Source organism: Orcinus orca, chromosome 5 (genome assembly GCF_937001465.1).
Source record: "Orcinus orca chromosome 5, mOrcOrc1.1, whole genome shotgun sequence".
NCBI lineage: Eukaryota > Metazoa > Chordata > Mammalia > Artiodactyla > Delphinidae > Orcinus > Orcinus orca.
The window spans coordinates 69,898,687-69,921,747 of record NC_064563.1 but is presented as its reverse complement, the minus strand read 5'-3'; the positions used below and the strand labels follow the sequence as shown (position 1 = coordinate 69,921,747).

General features: G+C 42.6%; 1 protein-coding gene across 4 annotated transcripts in view; it reads right to left on the bottom strand.

Moving 5' to 3' along the window:
- LPP (LIM domain containing preferred translocation partner in lipoma) overlaps positions 1–23,061 on the bottom strand; it is a 694,580-nt gene that overhangs the window by 575,105 nt on the left and 96,414 nt on the right. The window contains exon 1 of one of the 4 annotated variants that reach the window (XM_049710231.1): positions 8,870–8,992. The exons of the other annotated variants lie outside the window; for them this stretch is intronic. The gene's annotated coding sequence lies outside the window, so the exon portion shown is untranslated. Of the gene's footprint in view, positions 1–8,869; positions 8,993–23,061 lie in introns of those variants that run through there. 4 annotated transcript variants of the gene reach the window in all.

Sequence of the window (23,061 nt, the reverse complement as noted above, 5' to 3'; positions counted from 1 at the left end):
CCACAGAGAAGCCATCCTGTCTTTGTTCTATTGGACATTAAGGAGGACTAGTCAGAACTCTGTGCAAGTTGATGAGCTCAGTGTGACTGGGGATATGAAGTAGGAGAAATATGAGACATGAAGCAACGATCTGGAAATACGTTCAATTAAATAACCTCCAAGGCCCACTAGCATTTCACTTTCCAGATGGAGAAATGAAGGCCTAGAGACCTGAAGCATCTTGACCAAGTCACAAAGAAAGCTCACGGCACAGGTGCCAACAGAACACAGACCTCTTAGCTCCCACTCTCTCTGGAGCAATCGCTCTCTGCTTTCTCAGTACTTGCCTGTCTCCTCCTCCACCACCTAGGACTTAGCGTCTATGCGGGAGCATTTATTGGTCCCATCGAAGGGGCCGTCACAGCAAGGCAGAGCGGCACCGGAGCTGAGCCTCAGCAGGCAGAAGGGGCTCCCCTGGATGCCTGCTGAACCACCGTGGGCTCCTCCAAACAGCACCTTTCCACGAGCGCTCAGCGTGCTGGTGGCCATGGGCTGCCATCAAGATGGGAAAGCCCGAGGGCTGGAACGTTTTGTCAGGGAACAGAGAAGCCTCCCTTTATCTCAACTGAGATAAATGAGAGAAAGAAAGAAATCATGTCTGGCCTCATAAAGTAGAAATGACTGCGGTCCTCTCGAGGGCCAAAATTTTGTATTTTTATTTCTTTCTTAACCTTCTTAACATGTGTGACAGGCAAGTGACTCATCCAATTACTAACTGGAAAGCCAACACCTCAATTTCACATCCCTAGTTCCATTTCCTGAGGTGTGAGGAAGTTTCTGGAGCTGCCTCCTACCAGCCCCGCTTCTCCCACAGAGGAGACGGAATTTATAAAAGACGCAGACAACTGATAAGGCCACTACAAGGCTGCATTTGCTAAGTGCACACCTGTTCCTACAACTCTGTGTTGGGCATACCTGAATTTGTTCTCCAACAAGAGGGACCAGCAGAGGGGGAAGACCTTGAGGAAGCAGTAAATGCACCCATCTCCACCCTCAGTAAGAAGCTATCTGCCAAGTGAAAGGCTAATAACAATGTGTCCAAGTTATATTTAAGGAAATCACAAAGAAAAATTCAAGACCAGGGTTTTTATTTTGTCTTTTTAAGTTCAAACCACAGAAAGTATTTGGAAGGATTAGAAACTACTTTCTGTGGGGAATTCCACAGGAACTGGAAAATCTCAGGCAAAATTAGAACCAAAGACAACAGAAATAGTAGAGATCTCAGAGATCACCATATTCAGCCCTGTCACTCTGACACTGAGAGAAAACAAGCCAGAGAGAGTTTCACAGCTGGATGGCGGTCTTACTGGGCTGAGTACCCACATCTGCTGACTCCAAGAATAATTTTTTAGTCCTCATTGCTTGCTAGCATTGACTTCAACACTGACTCCAAATTAAACCTACATGTGACCCAAAAGAAAAGGGAAAATAAACTGTTCCCTGTGGCAGATGCCTGGAACATTGGCTTCTTTCTGAAAACGTCACAGTTTCATGTTCTGCAGAAGATGGAAACCAACGAGGGTCCTGTTTTGTCAGTTGCGAAGGCACACTTCTCAGGAATGCATTTTATGTCTGGTATTCTCCCTCCACTCCCTCACCCTGTTTCTCTTTTGGCCATATATGGAACTGAGCTCCAACGCCTGGGTCACAGAACTCAGGCCTCGGGTATGAAAGCAATCTGCTTTCTGAGCTGTTTGTCTTTACTGGAAATTCGATGAATCCATCTAGGAAACATTTACTAAAATGCAAAAGCCAGGGAGAATTGATTCACACCCTGAACTTGGCACAGAGAAAAAGATTTTTCTTTTGCTCACCCAAAGGTATGCTAACCAGATTCTGTGGAGAAAGTGACAAATTTAACAAATGTAAGAGGGTCTCTTGCTCAAGAACTCTGTGTGTGTGTGTATATGTGTGTGTGTGTGTGTGTGTGTGTGCGCACGCGCGTGTGTGTGTGTCTGTGCGTCTGTGTCTGCAAATGCTGATGTGTTTCTTGGGGGAGGGGAGGATAGTTGTCCTAATACAAGAATTAGAAAGACAAAATTGACACTGAAGAAAGCAAGACATCACCAGCAAACCAATCAGAATATGTATTAGGCATTCATCTTCCCTGATACGACTTAGTTACCTCTTCATGTGGTGTCTGACTTTCAAACTTTGGCAAGTTGCATTTCAGAAGCAGAAAATCTCTTTGAAAACTGGCATTACCTGCAATTATCATTTCAATTTAAAACAAGCATTTACTGAGCATCTATAATTCCCAACAATATTTTTGAAAGGACTTATACGAAGAGAATTCAATAAGCACATTCCCCAGACATGTACACTTAGGACAGAAAGATCAGGAAAGAAAAGCTATTTTGAGTGAGGGAGAAACCAAGGGCCCAGGAATAGAAATGACTTGCCCCATGGTGCACAGATCAGTAATTTCCCATGGTGAGCACATAAAATCTAAAAGGAAAGGAGAAGAGACTGCATAGAGATGTTACAAGCTCCAAGAGCAGAGAGAAAATGACCACCTGTTAACTCTCAACAGTATGCGGCACTCACTGTAGCGTGTGGTCACCCACAAACTAGCCTTGTCGTTTTCAAGAGAGCACTTTTGGTCTCCCTAGTGAGGACCAAGGATGGGCAGAGATCACATCCTCTATGTGAAAGGCCTCTGGAGGCAAGCAGTCCTGGTTGGAATACACGGTCCATTGACTCTGTGAAGAGGAACCTTCAGCAACTTACTTGTCCTCTCAATATCTCCAGGGATTCGTCTTCAAACCGGACATGATCATTTCTACCTTATACGGTAGCTGAAGAGATTAAATGAGCTTTTCACAAAGTGTCTCCCTAGCAGTGTTTGACAAATAAATAAGCACTTAATAAACAGTAGCTGTTAGTAGCATATTCATTCATAATTCCTGCTACAAGGAGAAAGAATACTTCGCTACAATGGTATGAGTCAGGGAGCCTAAGGTTCACATCCCCGTAATTCTTCCCAACCTGACTGTGAACTGCGAGCCTAACTCTGATTCTACATGTATTACCTCGTTGAGTCTCCTTTGCATCTGCATTATCGTGAGGCTCAAGTGAGATCTTACCTAGAAAAAAAGCTCTTTAGAAATTGTCTTGCAATGTGAAAATGTAAAGTATGATCATAAAGCTCAGAACCTTCTTTGGGGAACAGTAGAGTGTCATACGATTGTAGGTACCGCGTAAGTATCAATAGAGAAATGAGAGATGGCCCATGCTTTACTTTTCTGCCAAAAAGCAAATTCAGCATTTAAAAAAAAAAAAAAAAAAGGTTTCCTTAAAAATGGCTTGAATGCCATGCTACTCCCCTCATAATGCTCCTGAGACAGAGGCTGTGGGCCCAACAATGGTAGCAAGAGTTTACTGAGATGACTGCTCAGTGCAGTGCAATGAACAATTATGAGGTGCTGGCCAGGGCAGGCCCAGGTGAGGAGGCCTGGGGGCCGAGCAGCCACCTGAGAACAATCACCGGAAGTAAGCGAGCCAACAGGCCCTCAAAACGTGGGATTTCACAGCCAGTGTAAGATCATGTCTCCCTCTGGGCCCATCTTCCTCACCTGTACAGGTGCCACTTTCTCAACCTTGAGAGATGTCCAGAAAGGCAGAAAGCTTAAAGAAGCCAGAAGCATGGTCACCAGGGCTGCCAGAAGTCTTGAAGCACCTCCATTACAATGGTTTTCAAAGTGGGCTCCACAGAGGCACGGAGTTCTGGATGAGAACTTGGCCCTGGATAGAAGCCTAGTTAACAACAGCGTCACCATAGAACCATACTTTGGTTATTCTACATTCAGGTATCTTCTGCTTTTCGAAAGTTTTCTTTATAGCACTTTGCTTTTATGAAAGACCTACATTACATTTGTTTTCACTCACCAAAAGAAAGCCGAAGAGGATTTTCGCTTTACTCCATTTCGGCTCATAAAACATTTTATACGAACGCTCTACTTCTGGATAGCAGGGGAAACCTGCATTGGGATTTCCCATGAGATTTCATGAGGGCCAGTTAATGTTTCTTGGATGAAGGCCTGGGAATGAGGGGCTAATGAGAAACAATCAGAAGGGGTTAAAAGTGCTCCAGAGAGCATGCACTGCAATCAGAGAGGTCAACTTCCCCCCACACACACCAAAAGGCTGGAAATCTCTAGAAAGATTTGAGAAGCAAGAAGTGGAGCCAGAAGGACAGGTATCCCAGGTCTGGAAGTGCCTTAACTTCTGTCCTCCACGCTCATCTCTGGGTCTTCACACCCAGGTCAGCCACCCGGGAAGAAAGCCTCTTCCTGCATGGTGGCTGGGCCCTGAAGGAGAAGGGCGAAGCCGGGACAGGAGAGCACACGCTTTTCTCTGGCTCTTCAGATGGCACTCTGGCAGCTCAGGTTAAAGTCCCTCTTGGGCGCCAGTAGACTTCAGCTTTGCATTCCTCCACCTCTCCACGGGCCAGATAGGAATAAGAGGATCCACGTCAACCTTAGAGGAGTCTGGCGAAATCGCAGGCAGGACTCTCCAATCTGCTTAGTAACGGCAACAGAAAGTGCTAAATTAGTGAGTCAAGAAATATTTCTGGAAGAGCTATTCAACCGGAATGCTTGGAGATCCACCCGCATTGCAATAACTCGATCTGTCCTCATCTTTTAGAACACCCATGAGCCCGGGTTTAAAAGAGGACTTCACAGCTCCAGGGGCGGCCAAATAAATAAACAAACACATAGAAAGCTCTCAGTGGCTGATTGAAGTTATTAGGGAGAAAGTTATGTTCTCGATAAGGATGCGATCTCTCCCTCCCTCTCTCTCTCTCTCTCTCTCTCTCTCTCTCTCTCTCTCACTTCACATCTTTTCCCCAACCACTTTTGGTAGTGAGCAATTTGTCATGCTTCCAAGGGAAGCGACGCAGTCTCCTGCACGGCTGATCCATCTAAAAAACACATCATCTGTCTCTGCGGCAGAAAGCCCAGTTGGAAGAAGCAAGTTCTGTGCGTTCAACTAGAAAACACTTCTTGTTCTCACTGTCAAAATAATTCTGTATTAAACTTCTGGGATATGTGACTAATGTGCTTGGAACCTTTTGGAGCGACTGGTTTATTTATTTTAGGGAGGGGAGGGCTGCTGCTCCTGCTGGGGGTGAGGAGAGAAAAAGAGGAGGAAAAAGGATGGGAAACCGTGAAGAACAGGCCCAGGGTCTGCTCAGACCTCACATCGGCTCCCGGGAGCCGGCCCTGCCACACTTCATTATCAGAAGCCAGACAAGGCCCCAGGCCAGGCCGGAAGAGGAAAGAAAAGACATAGAAAGACAGGCAGTGCACGCTTCCCAGAGTCAAGGTTGCCTCACAGTTCCTAAAAAGACTCGGAAAATTAAAAAGTAAAAGCAAAATAAAACACACACGCACCAGAGTAATCCTATCACAGCCCTTTCTAAAACTCATACTCCCTCCCTTCTGCTTACAGGGGAAAAAGCCCCCAAACCTAGAGGAGGGTGCAGGATTTACCCCTTCTACGATTCCTCACCTCCGCAGCCTGCCACTCCCCACGCTTCTATGTCTTCCTGTACCTCTGCTGCTCCCTTTGTCTTGAAGACGCATGTCTCTCTTCCTTGTTGATTAAAGTCCTAGCCATCTTTCAAGACCTTTCAACACCACACCCCCCGGTGAAGCTTTCCCCAGCAGCAGCAAACAGCACCTCCAGGTGATCACCAGTTGTGGGCAACCCAATCTACCTACTCCCGGCCCCCCCTTCCATCCCCAGAAGCCAGAATCCCCACAGCAACCACAGTGCGCATGTGCACGCACATACACACACAGCCAAGCCCTTGCAGTCCGAAGTCCAATTTTCCTATCTCAGCATCCCCCGCAAATAGCTTGAGGCCTGCACATGCCAAGCACTCAGGAAGGCAAGCCCATCGCTGAAACTTGGTACCTTCCACACCAAAGCATTTTCAGTAGTAAACTCAAGAGACCAAAAAAAAAAGTCAGCTGAAAAATCTTCAGAAAAAGGCCAGGAATTTGCTCATGTTAAACCTCTAGAATCAGCACTTGAAAACTGCCCTGCTCACTCCTCAAATCCCGTTGTGTGGTCAGTCTCCTCTCCAGCCTTGAGTCAGAAAGTGGGTGGAAGTCTGGGAAAAGAAATGGGGAGGGGTGGCAGGAGGGGAAGCTCCCAGTGGGAAACAGATCAGGGAAACAAATCTAAAACACATCATTTTTATAACTGAGATCGAAATTATCTGCTTGCCTTGTGTTTCGTTTTAATTTTCCTCCAGCTTCTCATTTGTAATACTTATACGATTAAAAAAAAAAAAAAAGAACAGAAAAAGGAAGAAGGAAAGAAGATGTTTGGAAGTGAAGAATAGGGATGGGAGAGTGACCAGGACAACGACGAAAGAAAGACGAAAGAAAGAGCGAGTTAGTCTGCTTAGGCAGGCCCTCCCTCTGAACTTTCTCTCCAGGGAGCTATTTGGCAAGAGAACTTCAGAAAACAGTTTTCACTTTCCTTCTCCAAACTCCACCTCCCTCCCCCACCTCATTTTAAAAATCAGCTCCAACCTCCTAAAGAGGGAAAGATAAAGTGAGACCCAATTCGCTTCACATTTTATACCACTTAAGGAAAACCATTTCTTGGAGCGACTGCTTTACAGTTCAGAGAATAACCTTCTCTCTCATCCCGTTTCTCTCTACTTCTGCAGTTTTCCTTTCATTCCTGTCTTTTTTGCCTTTCTTCAACTTGGAAGGGGTTCTCTGCCCTCAGAACTAGCCTCATCCTTCTTCCCATTCAAAATATCTCTTCTCTCTCCCTCTCCCTCTCTCATTTTACAGATAGAACAACACACACAGTGTTGTTTCTATTTTTTTCTATCTGTAAAATGAGAAGTTGGTTCTATTTTCAACACAGATAGAACAACACACAGTGTTGTTCCTATTTTCTTGCCTTTATTAGAAGGTAATAAATACCCACAAAGTGTAACTTTATTCATTCATTTATTCAATTTAAATACAGCTTAATAAACACCTACTAATAAGCACTCTGCTCTCAAGGAGCTAATATTCTAGTAGGGGAGATCAAACAAACCCATCCAAAACTGTAAAGCAACGTCGATGGTGATGTGGCAGAAGTGGTGATGGCAGAAGTGATGGACCTCCCGCAGCTCCAAGAACCATGGACGCCTTCCTAAATAATGCACTTGGCACACAACAGAATCTCTAAAAGAAAAGAAATCTGTTAAGGGAATAAAGAATATGTGAATTAGTGAAGAAAGAAATGGATAAAGATGCCTTTGAGCCTGGCCTTAAAAGGATGATTAAGATTTGGACACACATGAAATGAGAGAGCCAACATGTTAAAGTTAAGGGTCACAGCTGCACAGAGGCAGGAGAACGAGGGGACCGTCTCAGGAATGACCAGAAGTCTAGTGCAAAAGGGAAATGCTATCAGTGGAGGAGTTGGAAAGGTACCCATTTAGTAAACAAAGAAAGCACTTTCTATGTAATGGATTAGGACCTAGTCACTGGTAAACCTTTACAAATCCTAACTCACTTACTCCCCAGAACAATCTTCTTGCCATTTTACACATGAAGAAACTGAAACACAGGTGCAGTATCCTGCCCAGGTAAGAGTGCTAATTGGCGGTGGAGCAGTCTGGCTCTTAACTGCTACATTATTACATCTTCATATTATATCAGTGTCAAGGATAGATCACAGAGGGCCTCAAATGCCAGGCAGGAGTCCATGATTTGTTCTGTATGCAAAAGGAAACAAGTGAAGGTTTGGGGAGTTAGAATAACAGGGTCACATTTAGAGAGAATGAATAATTTGCATTTGGGTATAAGACTTATTGGAGCTCATGAATGAATTACAGACTAAGATGAATCCACCTCAACTTCACTCCCTGCCCCACCCCCAGTCAGTCACGCTCATCCGTCACTGTTTCATTAAGTACACAAGTTTAACAGGATACGCGGTCATTTCTTTCTGTGTACACTCAGACCCTGCAATGTGATTGAAAAAGTCTGTTCCCATCTGCTTTCTGGGCCCAGGATCCCATGGAGCCTGCCGTAGAGGGAGAGCATGGCTGCAGTCAGCAGTGAATGGCCTCTTGGTCCAGCCAGAATGCTGCGAGAGGCAGCATTGTACATGTATTGAATAGTCACAAAAATAGCTCTGAGAAAGGACGCAGGGAAAAAACCTGCACTCTTTAGAACTGACGTGTTTTTCCTCTTCTCTTTCCACCACTGCTTCTATGACCTAGTAAGGAGGTATCACTGTCGAGTAGGAAGAGCCCTGGACCGGAATTCAGGAGACCTGGGCTGAAGTGTCGATTGCCACTTTTTTTTAATGTGATCTTGGACAAGTTCTAGGCCTCAGTTTTCCTATCTGTAAAATGAGAAGTTGGTTCTCAACCAGAGCGATCGTTCCCCTTTGTGTGCGTGTGCATGCGCGCGCGCGTGTGTGTGTGTGTGTGTGTGTGTGTGTGTGTATGAGGTTAGCCTGCCTCAAAAGAGATGAATGTGCATTTTGGTTGAAATACAGTATTTTTTTCATCTCAAGTGCTTTAAAAATATTATACAAAGTAGAGCTGAGAACGAGATTGTGGAGAGTGAGTTCAGGTAAAAAACCTGGGGTCACATAGCCAAACAGCATTCCACAAATAAAATGTCAAAGTACTGACCTGTCAAGGGTGGGATTACAAGCGGTTTTCTTTTTTTTTTTTTTACACTTTCCTCCACATTCTAAATTTACAACATGAGCACATGTTACTTTTACCAAAAGAACCACTATGTTTAATATTAATTTGATTATTACTTAATTTTAATAATAACCGGAATCATACCTGCAGGGAATGTCGGGAGAGTCCAGAAGCTCACTAACAATGTGAGTGTCTTCATTTTGGTAAATGAAGAACAGAATAGACTGTCATGACTGCCACTGTGGCCCCCGCGCACCCAGCCACCCTCCCACCGCAGCACGTGCGGCTTCCGGGTGTGCGCGCTTCCGCCAGGCTGAGGCCCGGAGGGCGGAAGCAGCATCGCCGGCTCTGGTTAATGCCTGCGCCGAGCAGGGTGCCAGCCCCGTTCTAAAAGCTTAGTCATGTGATATCACTCATAGGTGGAACCTAATTTTTTAAAATGATACAAATGAACTTCTTTACAAAACAGAAACAGACTTAACAGATATCGAAAACAAACTTACGGTTACCAAAGGGGAAACGTGGGGAGGAAGGATAAATCAGGAGTTTGGGATTAACATACACACACTACTATATATAAGATAGATAACCAACAAGGACCTACTGTATGGAACAGAGAACTCTGCTCAATATTCTGTGATAACCTATATGAGGAAAGAATCTGAAAAAGAATGAATATATGTATATGTATAATTGAATCACTTTGCTGTACACCTTAAACTAACACATTATAAATCAACTATACTTCAATAAAATTTTTAAAAATTGAAAAATAAACGTTTAGTCAATATGTCCTCAAATAACAAATGATCTTGCTTAGAATTACTACAGGAGTAAAGCTGATAATATCCAATTTTATCTAAAGAACTTTTTTAAATCATGAAGCCATAAAAAAGGGGGGAAGGGTCATTTTAAAAGACATGTAAACAACCGCCACCATAAAAAATCCAGGCTCTTCTTTCACAGAGTTTAAACATGAGCCTCCCTCCCCAGTGAGCCTGCAGGGGATATTCTGTAACTAGGTCACTGGATTTCACTCTATCACGGTAGACCTCTCCAAATGTTCACCAAAGCTACCAACATCTCATGAGGTTAATTTTGGACAACTGCTGAGTTGAACTAAAAGTAACACATTTACTCAAAAAACATTCAGGGAACGGCTCCAATATTCTCAGCACAGCAGAAGACACCAAAATTAAGAGGCTGCCCCACCCTCCAGAAGCTTACAGAAGGGGAAGAATTATACACACGCATAAATAAGAATAGCTCAAGGTACAATGTGATAAGTTCTAAACGTGCTCCCACTCAAAGCAGTGTGGGTTCTAGGAAAGAAAATGTTATTTCTAGCCTCTGGGATGAGGGTCTGAGGTAATGTTCCAGCAGGACGAGAAGGGAACAAAGGCAGGGATCGGGCAGACCCTGGTCCAGGATACAGTTCAGCTGGCTGGAGCCCAAAGACCGTAAAGAGTGGCCTTAATTCCAGAGTGAAAGACTGGCATCAGACGATGGGGAGAATTCTGAATGCCAGCCTGGGAGGTTGGGTGTACTTCCACCAGAGCAAGATGCAGTGCCTCTGCGTGCAGTGATCTTGTCAGGTGAAGCCAGTCTTTTCTACGTAGCAGTAAATTCAATCAGTAAACAGAAAGTAAAGAGGCTACCTATAAACATATATCCAAGCTAGTGTAAGTAAGCCACAACAGGCTCAAGAGTAAAATCGTTGGAAGTAATTGTAAACCCACAACTAGAAAACACACTCCTTCCAACGCTGAAGATCTGGTGCCGGGGTGGGGGGAGAGAGTGAATTAGGAGGTCAGGTGGCAAAAGTCATGGCTCTGTCTTTTGGTTGCTCCAAAGCGGCTCATTCCCGTCCTCTAAGGCCACTGATTTCAGTATCTGTGTCTGTTCCCGTAACACCTTCTCCAAAGTCTAAGACACCTCAAAAAAGCATGAATGCGGGGGCTTCCCTGGTGGCGCAGTGGTTGAGAGTCCGCCTGCCGATGCAGGGGACACGGGTTCATGCCCCGGTCCGCGAAGATCCCACGTGCCGCGGAGCGGCTGGGCCCGTGAGCCATGGCCGCTGAGCCTGCGCGTCCGCAGCCTGTGCTCCGCAACGGGAGAGACCACAGCAGTGAAAAAAAAAAAAGCATGAATGCTTTGGATGAGTAAATTCAACCTCTCAATGGAATGATAACATCATAAGATTGAGGGTTCACTGAAGTCAGAAGAAAACATACCACATCAACAAAAGAGTGAAGAGAGGGCTTTTCTGGCCCTAAAGCATTGATTTTGGCTGGACATTAGAATCCTCTGGAGTACTTATTTTTTTCAAATGCTGATACCCAGGGCCCCACCCCAGTCCATTTAAATCAGAATGTCTAGACGGGGGACACAGGGACACAGGCATGGTTATAATTAAAACCCCAGGTGATTTTAACACACAGCCAGGATTGAGAGTCACTGCTGGAAGTTTGGATAAAATGTTCAAAGGAAAGCAAGACAGCAAATAAATGAAAAGAACTGACTGGCAGTTCAACTCAAGCAGCACAGTAATCCCAATCAGGCACCAGCTCCTTGTCAAGGAATCCTCCCTTCGGATGGGGAGTCCAGGGTGAGCTCTTGGCGGGGGGAGGGGAGGGTCAGCTTCCCCCGGGGCCTGTCAGCGGACGCCTTCTGGAGGGTCATCAGCATCCTGTAATTAATGCAGGTATGTCCCCCACATCAGAACACAAGTCAAGGACACCCGGGCAGCAGGAGCCAGCATTGGCTCATGTAAAGTTCTCCCTCCCACTGTACTAGGACAGGAGGAAGGAAGAGGGTGTGGATCTCAGTTTCCAGACCTCAACGCCGGGGCAGCGGGGCAGCGTGGAAGTGGGGCTAGAGGCTTTGCAGTTAGGTAAATGCTGACTCTGCCACTTTCTTCGTGAACTTAAGCAAGTCCTTATTTGCAAAATGGGAATTAGAATATAAGCCTTGCATGTTGTTTTTCTTCTAAGGTTAAGAATGCTGTGTGTTTGCAGCAACATGGATAGACCTAGAGATTATCATACTAAGTGAAGTAAGCCAGACAGAGAAAGACAAATATCATATGATATTGTTTCTATGTGGAATCTTAAAAAAACTGATACAAATGAACTTATATCCAAAACAGAAATAGACCCACAGACATAGAAAACAAATTTATGGTTACCAAAGGGGAAAGGAGCAGGGAGATAAATTAGGAGTTTGAGATTAACATATATACACTACTATATATAAGATAAGTAACCCACGAGGATCTACTGTATACCACAGAGAACTATACTCAATATTTTGTAATAACCTATAAGGGAAGAGAATCTGAAAAAGAATATATATATATATATATATATACACACACACACATATATGTATAGCTGAATCACTTTGCTGTACACCTGAAACTAACACAACATTGTAAATCAACTATACTTCAATAAAAAATAAAATAAAATAAAAATACAGAAAAAAAAAGATGTCTGGTACATACTAGATGCTCATTAAATGACAATGAATATATTATTATCATTATTGAGCAAATAAACCGACCTGAAATTGTCCCCACAATTGTATTCCATGACCACACCGTAAGCTGAAGACAAAAATAAGAAATATATGTGGCAGACAACCAATTTCATCTCATACACCAGGAAGAAGTACTATTTGCACTTCCAGTGACAACTAAGAACCAGCCTGTTTAAACCTAGAATGTAATTTATTGCCCTCAGTCATACCTGTCAGCAAATACAAACTGGCTTGGACTCCAACAGTCATCAAGACTCACCTTTCCTCTATTCACCCTTTATCACACAACAGAAAGACAAAGCTGAAAGGTCTCTGGAGAAGACATGACCATCAGGCTCACTGTGCAAGCGAGAGAGGAAACCAAGGCTGACGGGGACACACAGCATGTAAGGAGCACGTCTGTCCTCAAGCAGGTTGTCAATTTTAATTAAACTTAGAAGCTACTGATGTTCAGAATAGAACTGTAAACACACCCTAATTAATGAGTTTACTAACACTTCTTCTCGTAAGACAGGCAGCATGGAAATTAAATGCCTTACTCTACGTGTGCCAGGAACAGCTCCAAAGCCCAGGACTAAAAGCCAGGTCTGGGGGATTCCAAGCACTGGAATGGAGATGGGGTCAAATGTTCAGGGTCCCCCAGCACCTGATCCTTAAGGATCACCAGCAGAATTAGTAGATGGCGACCATGGAACCCATTTGTAAACAAATTAACGGTAGATAAACGTGAGGAATTTGTTCCAGTCTGAGCTGGAGACACCTACATGGTGTCTCTCGGTACAAAAGCATAAAAATCCACTGATAGAAGATTTGTACCCATTACCCACTTGGGCCACATGCCAAATAGCTGAGTGTTAAAAATCAATACTAAGCCAAAACTGAGACTGAAATCTATTACCATCATCATCTAGATTTCCTTGATGCAAGAATAAATGCAAAATTTCTCTGTGTTGAAGATAATTTATCAATTATTTGTTGTGCATGATCGTGGAGGTTTTCCTGATCACGAAATGTTGAGGGGACAAAGTTGGCAATCTTCCTGTAATTTACCTTTTAAAAAAATTAAACAATTCTTAAATAGGACTTTTCTGGAAAGATTCATGGCCTTATTTAATATTAAATACTGAAACTTAAAAACAGTTCCTAATAGTCACTCTTTTTAATTATGAATGCATTCACCAACCAATCCTATAATGATTCAAATTATAATATAATTTAATCTCATAACAATGCCTCTATTACAACTTATATTTTTATAAACACTTATTAGCTAAGAAAGAATATGATGTTCTTCCCAAAGTTACCTCACTAATGCACCCTATTAACTAAGATTTCACTAATCTAATGCTAGCATTTACTATCAATTTCCCTAATTGTTTAACAATTCAAAAGTTCTTAATAATTATTTTACCCATAAATTTAACAACTTTCACAATCACCATTAAATGTTTTGCACTTATATACTTTTATATGTCAATAATTTGTAGAATTTCAGGGTATAAAACACCTGTAGAAGACTTTTCACTACAAATTACATGCAAAAGATTCACCTATATTTGAAAGTAACAATATGGAAATTAATTTGCCAGATATTACGTGGAAAGTAATATCTGGATATAAACAACAAATCTGAAATACATGTTTGTTCATATTGCAAATGGTTTTATGCTGATATGACAGAACTTATGTGATGTTAGCACTCAATCGCTTCCTGCACAGAGATGCCCAAAATATTAATGAAGTAGGCATATGGCTATCTTACCCTTCCAAGGGCTGAAGCAGAGATCTATGCCAAAGAGCATCTTTACACGAAATATTAAAGCAAAAACCCAAGTCAGTGCATCCTTAAAGGCAACTGAGTTGCCTAATTCTAAAATGGCACTTCTAGGGCTTCCCTGGTGGCGCAGTGGTTGAGAGTCCGCCTGCCGATGCAGGGGACGTGGGTTCGTGCCCCGGTCCGGGAGGATCCCACATGCCGCGCAGCGGCTGGGCCCGTGAGCCACGGCCGCTGAGCCTGCGCGTCCAGAGCCTGTGCCCCGCGACGGGAGAGGCCACAACAGTGAGAAGCCCGCGTACCGCAAAAAAACAAATAAAAAATAAAAAAATAAAATAAAATGGCAGTTCTAGATTTTTAGTGTCTTAGTGTGGAAACACAACATGGGGCAAAACCCAGCATTTTCAATACATATATATCAAAGGCCTGACATGAATCAGACACCGTACTAAGATACCTAGAACTCACAGTTCAGCACAGGAGACAAATATGTATACAACAACCATCACTGTGTTCATAGGGGTCTGGCACAGAGTGTGTGTGGTGGGGAGGAGGGTGTCAGGAAAACCTTCACAGAACAGGACTTTCAAGCCCCAAATGGAGGCTGCATGACCTGAATCTATGAACAATCTCTGAGAAACAGTGGTGCTCTAGAATGGCAGAGTGGACAGGAAGAGTGACAAATGTCATGGCTTTCCAGACCTGGCTTTGAGTTTCAGTTCTGTGACTACCACCCTCTGTGACCTGGGAGAGTAACATAAAATATATGAGCCTCAGTGTCCTCATCTGTAAAATGGGGTAGCATCTCTATTTTGAGTGGGTGTTGGAGAGATTGTACAAGGTATTTATTGGAAGCATCTAGCACAGTCCCCGGCTGTGGATACGGCATTCTGTATCTTTTTTGCTCCTTTCCCAGTATCAATGCACATGCCTAGTACATGACCGCAGCCAAATGGTTCTTAACCCTGTGGTTGAAACAACCAAGATGTTTCCACAACTCCATCAAGGCAGAGGGTACTTTCCCAAGAAGCCATAATAGGAATAACACTTAAGTAAGCCACTCAAACATTTTATAACCTCCCTGGCATGGGGTGGGAGTGAGTCGGGATGTGAGAGTTTATCTGTGTTTGTCCAGCATTACACAGAGGAAGCAGATGCTGTGACTAGTGAGTATGGCTGAGAAAGACAAAGCCTCAGGGATCTAAATATTTAGGCATCAATTCCTGTTAGAAGTCCTGTTGAGAGGTTACACTCCAAGAAGGTGACTATCCTTCGATAACAGTTGCCCTGGGTGATTTTTTTTTTTTTTTTTTTTTTTGCGGTACGCGGGCCTCTCACTGTTGTGGCCTCTTCCGTTGCGGAGCACAGGCTCCGGACACACAGGCTCAGCGGCCATGGCTCACGAGCCCAGCCGCTCCGCGGCATGTGGGATCTTCCCGGACCAGGGCACGAACCCGTGTCCCCTGCATCGGCAGGTGGACTCACAACCACTGCGCCACCAGGGAAGCCTGCCCTGGGTGATTTTTGATCCTTCAGCTACACATGCCACATCTTCCACCAAAGGAGAGGCAGTGAAGGAATTCTACCCACTGCATCTGGTGGGCACAAGCTTGTTGGGGCCCTGAGAGGAAGATGCCCATGGAGCAGCGAATATTCTCCTTTAGATCCTCCAAACGCTTTGCTCCGATTCTTCCTTCACCATGCAGTGTCTCTAACAACCAATCCCATTCCAACAGCATCCAAGGCAGAGCACAGACACCGGCAAGCCAGTTAATGCAAAGCTCTTGCTCCCAGGCATGTATGAAAGTGGCACTGAGTTGATCCCAGGCTGCCTCATGTATCTGACTAATGCAATTTCCTCCCCATCCCACTACCGAAACCCTGATTCGCTATTTTAAAAAAGGGGAGTGGGAGGTTCCAGGCCTAAAATGTTGAGGACCAGATAGATACAAACTGTGCTGACCACACAATAAATTGAGGCCCTGTCTCATAACTGGCAGACACTTTCAAATCAGCAGAGGTAACACCTACTGAACTGGTACAATCTTACTGAACTTGTCCTGCCCTTATAAGGGCACCTTCATCTGTAGTGGCTCTCACCTTCTTCTGTAGTTTTAGAATATATCACCTTCTTAAGAATAGGTGGGCATATCCAATTCTGGTTTAATGTCTAGTCACTGAAATTCATGATTCATTTATTGAGCAAAAACCATGTGCACAGATGGTCCTGAGCTAGCCCCTAGAAGTACAAAGGTGAACCAAGTTACAACCATTGACTCACGTAGCACAATGATTTGCCTTGTAGGCACTAAGTAAAGGTTAACTGTTGAGTGTTGCAATATATAAATATTATAAATATTAATTGTAATGTTAAAAATACAGGACTTATTTAACAATGGAGGACTGGTTTAAAAAGCAAGCCACAGAACAGCAGTCTGCAGTGTGTACACACACACACACACACACACACACACACACACACACACACACATATACAGGATAGAACATTATTCACTATAATGTATTTTGAGGTAATAGGATTACAGGCAATCCAAATTTTGTTCCTTATACTTTCCTGTGTTTTCCAAATTTTCTATGATGAAAATTAATTACTTGTATATTCAAAAAGAACACAAATATAATGTTGAAAATAATGAAAGGGCTTCCCTAGTGGCACAGTGGTTAAGAATCCGCCTGCCAATGCAGGGGACACGGGTTCAAGCCCTGGCCCAGGAAGATCCCACACGCCGCGGAGCAACTAAGCCCGTGCGCCACAACTACTGAGCTTGCGCTCTAGAGCTCGCGGGCCACAACTACTGAGCCTGCGTGCCACAGCTACTGAAGCCCACGCACCTAGAGCCCATGCTCTGCAACAAGAGAAGCCACTGCAGTGAGACGCCCGCGCACCACAACGAAGAGTAGCCCCTGCTCACAGCAACCAGAGAAAGCCCGTGCACAGCAACAAAGACCCAACACAGCCAAAAATATAAATAATAAAGAAATTTAAAAAAAAACAGTTCATTTAACTTTAAAAAAAAAAAAGGAAAGAAAAGAAAGCACACTAATAGCTCAGAATTCTGAGTTCCCAAAGAGCTCCTGTATTAAACCTAGATATCTGACACCTCAGCCCCTCACTCAGAAGATGTGTGTGTGTGCACGTGCATGCACGCACCTAAGTACACATTTATGACTGATACAAACTAACCTAAAATATGGGATCCTCTGTAAGATCCTGGTTGGGATGGGAAGGTGCAGGGAAGATTGGACAAGCTCCAGGAGATAGGTGGTCATCTTTCAGAGCAGCTGAAACTGGAATACAGCAGCACAGTCGCTGATCAGAAAAGCGATTCAAATCTGTAAGATGCATGAGACAGAGAAAACCAACCGTGGTTTCCAGTCCAAGTCCTAAACGGAAAATGCAGGAGGGCAGAGCTCCCGAGCACAGGCATTGCCTGGTCAACTAGCTGCTTCTCCCAGGGGAATTTCTATGTGTGTATTTCGGGGTGACAAGCGGCAATGTTTATATCATTTACGTAGTAATGATTCATGATTAAGATTTACACCTCTAGAGAGGCCAGGAAGTTATACACAGAATTCTTTGCAAATATGTTATCCGATTGTCAGGACTAAAAAGAAACTGCTGTTTAAAACATATACCTTTGGAAGGGGAACCAAACCAGAAACACTGTAGCAAGGTCAATGAGAGCTGACAACTTCAAGCTCAGAAATACTTAATGAGCACCTACTACACTCCAGGCACCACAGGTATTTGTAGCACAGTAGGTATTTGTAGCACAGTAATGAATAAACGCCTTCACAGAGCTTAACTTCAGAAGAGTTTAGGAGGAAACAATAAAACCAAAAAGGGGACATGGAATCCTGCTACTATATGATACAATATTGCAGCCCAAATACACTTGATGGTACAGATCGAAGTATCAAAGCTATTAACAGGTGTAAATGGGTTGGGAGGAGGGGGGCAGTTATTTGTTCCTGATTAAAGAAATTTGACAAATTCATACTAAGAGCTATGAGAAGTCCTACAGCAAAGAAATGTGTCTAAATTTGCATAAGCTGTCATTTCTCAAACATGTTTGACCACAAAAATTTCCCTTTTCATGGAATAGCTATCCACAGATCAAAGAAGGCTAACGTTTAGCAGAACTCGGTTTGCAAAATGCACAAAAATGCCTGTGCCATCAATATTAAATCATCAGGTGAGTTCTTTTAAAGAAGACAGGAGACATTTATTCTGCGTTCTATAAAAATTAACAAACTTTTCAATTTTGACACCTTAAGGTATGAAACTTATTTATTTGGAATTCTTCTTTCCCCAAAATCTAGGAAAAAGAGATTTTGGTATATTTCCCAACTTGATGGAGATTTATGGAGCTGTAAAGCCAGCCCCCCAAAACCCTAAAACCTCTGGGATCTCTTCTCACCTCATGTGGCTATGGGCTACAAGCAGAGATGTCAACTGAAACAAAGGCAGTTGGCAGAAGTGGGCAAAGTGAGTAAACAGCGTGTGACCAGGTGCTACAGACAACAGACAGAGTCACAGGTGCTCACCAAAAAGTATGCAGCCAAGTTCTCATAATCTATTTCAGGTAGGAGGAGTGGTTACAGATCACTGAAAAGGAGGAGAGGACAGATAATGCCTAAGCCCCTCTTTTGTTTTAAACATCTTTCCTGTTAAATATGTTAGGGGAAATGGATAAGAGAGGTTGACTTATAAAAGGTCAAGTATTCTGGATTGAAAGTGAGGAGATACAGGTTTGATTCTGGTCTCAGTCTTTAGCCAGAACCTCTAAATTTTCCTCTAATCACCCTATTCCACTGTTCACCATCATTCACTCTCCTTCACATCTAGTCAAGGTATAGGTTAAAAAGTAACCATCAATCTCAAATCACAAAGAATTGTTTAACTAAATGGTGTTGGGGCCCTAGACAGTCATTTGGATAAAGATAAAATTAGAGCCATTCATCACATTACATATAAGAATAAACTGCAGGGCTTCCCTGGTGGTGCAGTGGTTGAGAGTCCGCCTGCCGATGCAGGGGACACGTGTTCGTGCCCCGGTCCAGGAAGATCCCACATGCCGCGGAGCGGCTGGGCCCGTAAGCCATGGCCGCTGAGCCTGTGCGTCCGGAGCCTGTGCTCCGCAATGGGAGAGGCCACAGCAGTGAGAGGCCAGCGTAGCGGGAAAAAAAAAAAAAAAAAGAATAAACTGCAAATGAATCAGAGATCTAAATGTGAAAAGTGAAACTATGGGCTTCCCTGGTGGTGCCCCTGCTAGTGTAGGGGACACGGGTTCGAGCCCTGGTCTGGGAAGATCCCACATGCCACGGAGCAGCTGGGCCCCGTGCACCACAACTACTGAGCCTGCGCACCTAGAGCCCATGCTCCACAACAAGGAAAGCCACCGCAATGAGAAGCCCATGCACCACAAGGAAGAGTAGCCCCCGCTCGCCGCAACTAGAGAAAGCCTGCGTATAGCAACGAAGACCCAAAGCAGCCTAATTAATTAATTAATTACTTTTTTTTTTAAAGTCAAACTATGCAGGTACTAGAACATAACGCGAGCAAACATCGTGTCAGGAAATGCTTTCAAACTATGATCAAAGAACAGAAGCAATAAAAAAAGATTGTTAAACTTGTCTATATAAATATAAATGTTGCCTTTTTTCATGACAAAAAGAGAAAAGCACTATAAACAAAGTCAAAAAACAAACTGGGATAAAATATTCATAATATATTTCATAAATTAAGGGTTAATTTACAGAGATATTTTTGAGGGAAAAAAAGACCAAAATCCAAATTTAAAAAATGGGCAAAAGATATGAACAGACAATTCAGAAAAATGGAATTTATAAAATTAACTAATATAGTCTTTAAACACAGGAAAAGATGTTCTACTTCATTCATAATAGGATATATGCAAATTTAAACTACACTGAGATATCATTTCTCACCCATCACATCGGCAGCAATTCAAAACCTTGACGATACACTCTGTGGTTGAGGATGCTGGTGGGACACCCCCATGGAGAGGAATATGTCACTACCTACCTAACAAAACATTCTCCCTTGACCCGGCATTCCCATTTCTAAGAATATAACCTGAAGATACACCTCCAACATTATAAAAATAAATATGCATAATATTATTCATGGCAGGAAACTACTCAACTGTCCAAGCATAGGAGATCAGTCATATAAAACAAAGAGACAGAAAGAGAGAAAGAAAGAAGGAAGGAGAGGCAGAAAATAAGGCAAAAAGATGGAAAAAAAGAAGGAAGAAAAGAGAGAGGAGGGAAGAGAGAGACAAAGAGAAAGACAGAAGGACAGACAGAAGGAAGAGAGAAAGAAAGAAGGGAGGAAGAGAGAAAGAAAGAAGAAAAGAATTTTTAAAAAGCAAAGTACAAAAGAGCATATATGTTACCTTGTATGTAAGAAAGAAAAGGAAATATGAGAGACACAAGAAGGATAACCAGGAAAACAATGAGGGTGATTACCTACAAGAGGTGAAGGGAGTAACAGGGTAGAAGAAATATTGGAGGGAGTAGCACTTCTCTGGGTATACTTTTTTGTTTAGTTTTAACATTTGAAGCTTGTTAACATTTTACGTATTCAAAAATTAAAATTAAATCAACAAGACAAGGGTGGGAAGGAGAGAAACTAAAATCCAAAGCCAAATGAAACAACTGAACTCAAATTTCAAATGAACAGCATAATGACACTGAGGGGTTGGGGGGAAGGATCGTAAAGAAAAAAGGACCAATCCAGGTAATTCCTAAACACAGTATTTGATAATATACCCTCAGTCCTGGGAAGGGTTAAAGTTGGGGGAGAAGATCACAAGCAAACCCTGAACTCTTTCTAGCAGGTTTCTTTTGTGTCATGTACAATAATAAAAATAAAATCATTATTATTATTATTATTTGTATACACATATATGGATACACATCCATATAGCACAGGTATGTATATATGTGGGTGCTTTATATATACACGTATTTGCCTATATACTTTTATGTGTAAAATTTCCCAGCTCTGGCCATTGGAAGGGCATAGGACCAAAGGCACCACAGTACCCATGAGCATACGTAGCACTCAAATATTGGTCTCTAACACCATTCTCCACTGAAAACAACCAGGACATACTGAAGAAATGGTTGATTTCAGAGCTCAAGCAGAGAAGATACAAGATTAAACTAAAATACCTTTTTATCTGAGCAGGTAAATAAGTGCTAGCAACAACAAAGATGGGGACATATCACAAGGACACAGGAGCCAGCTTAAAGGGGCTCCACTGCAATAGTCTGGGACAATGTAAGCATCACAATAATTAAATAGCACTAATGAATTATACAAGGTTAAAAGAGAAATCTGGAGTCCATACCTATATTTGAAACAGAGAGAAAGAGAAGGGAAGGAGTCTTGCTTAGACTAGACTGCAGAATGTTGCATAATAAACATTAAGAAAGCACTAAATATAGAAAAACATCATTTTGCAGACATCATAGTAAAGACTGGTTTTACAAGAATTTCAAGGAAATTTTTGATGAGGAGCAAGAATAAAGTATCTCCTCGTGGACTGCTTAATAACTGCAAGGGGAAAATGGTAACTATATAGTGCAGAAACTGAACAATACCTTGACTCACCATCGTAAACCTCTAGACAGAATTCCTGAGGAGGGCACAAAGAAACAGTGGACAAACCCAACATGAGGACTATTATATTTCTCAAAAGGGGGGCACTGTATTCTTCAAAAATGTCTACGTCATAAAAAAAGAAGAAAGGCTGTGAAAATGTTCCAGATTAAAAGAGACTAAAGAAACATGACAACTAAATGCACTGCCTGATTTTAGGCTGGATTCTCTACTAGAGGGGAAAAATGCTGTCAAGTATATTATATAACTGGGCAAGCTGACAAAACAGGAGTACAAAACAATAAAGTATTAAATCAGACTACAAAAAAAGAAAATTCCAGACCAATATCACTGATGAACATAGATGCAAAAACCCTCAACAAAATACTAGCAATCAGAATCCAACAACACATTAAAAGGATCATACACCATGATCAAGTGGGATTTATCCCAGGGATGCAAGGATTCTTCAATATATGCAAATAAATCAGTGTGATACACCATATTAACAAATTCAAGAATAAAAACCATATGATCATCCCAATAGATGCAGAAAAAGCTTTTGATAAAATTCAACACCTATTTATGATAAAAACTCTCTACAAAGTGGGCATAGAGGGAACCTACCTCAACATAATAAACACCATATACGACAAAGCCACAGCAAACATCATTCTCAGTGGTGAAAAACTGAAAGCAACTCCTCTAAGACCAGGAACAAGACAAGGTTGTCCACTCTCACCACTATTATTCAACATAGTTTTGGAAGTCCTAGCCATGGCAATCAGAGAAGAAAAATAAAAGGAATACAAATTGGAAAAGAAGAAGTAAAACTGTCACTGCCTGCAGATGACATGATACTATATGTAGAGAATCCTGAAGATGCCACCAAAAAACTACTAAAGCTAATCAATGAATTTGGTAAAGCTGCAGGATACAAAATTAATGCACAAAAATCTCTTGCACTCCTATACACTAATGATGAAAAATCTGAAAGAGAAATTAAGGAAACACTCCCATTTACCACTGCAACAAAAAGAATAAGATACCTAGGAATAAACCTACCTAGGGAGACAAAAGACTTGTATGCAGAAAACTATAAGACACTGATGAAAGAAATTAAAGATGATACCAACAGATGGAGAGATATACCATGTTCCTGGATTGAAAGACTCAATATTGCGAAAATGACTATACTACCCAAAGCAATCTACAGATTCAATGCAATCCCTATCAAATTACCAATGGCATTTTTTACAGGACTAGAACAAAACACCTTAAAATTTGTATGGAGACACAAAAGACCCCAAACAGCCAAAGCAGTCTTGAGAGAAAACAACGGAGCTGGAGGAATCAGACTCCCTGACT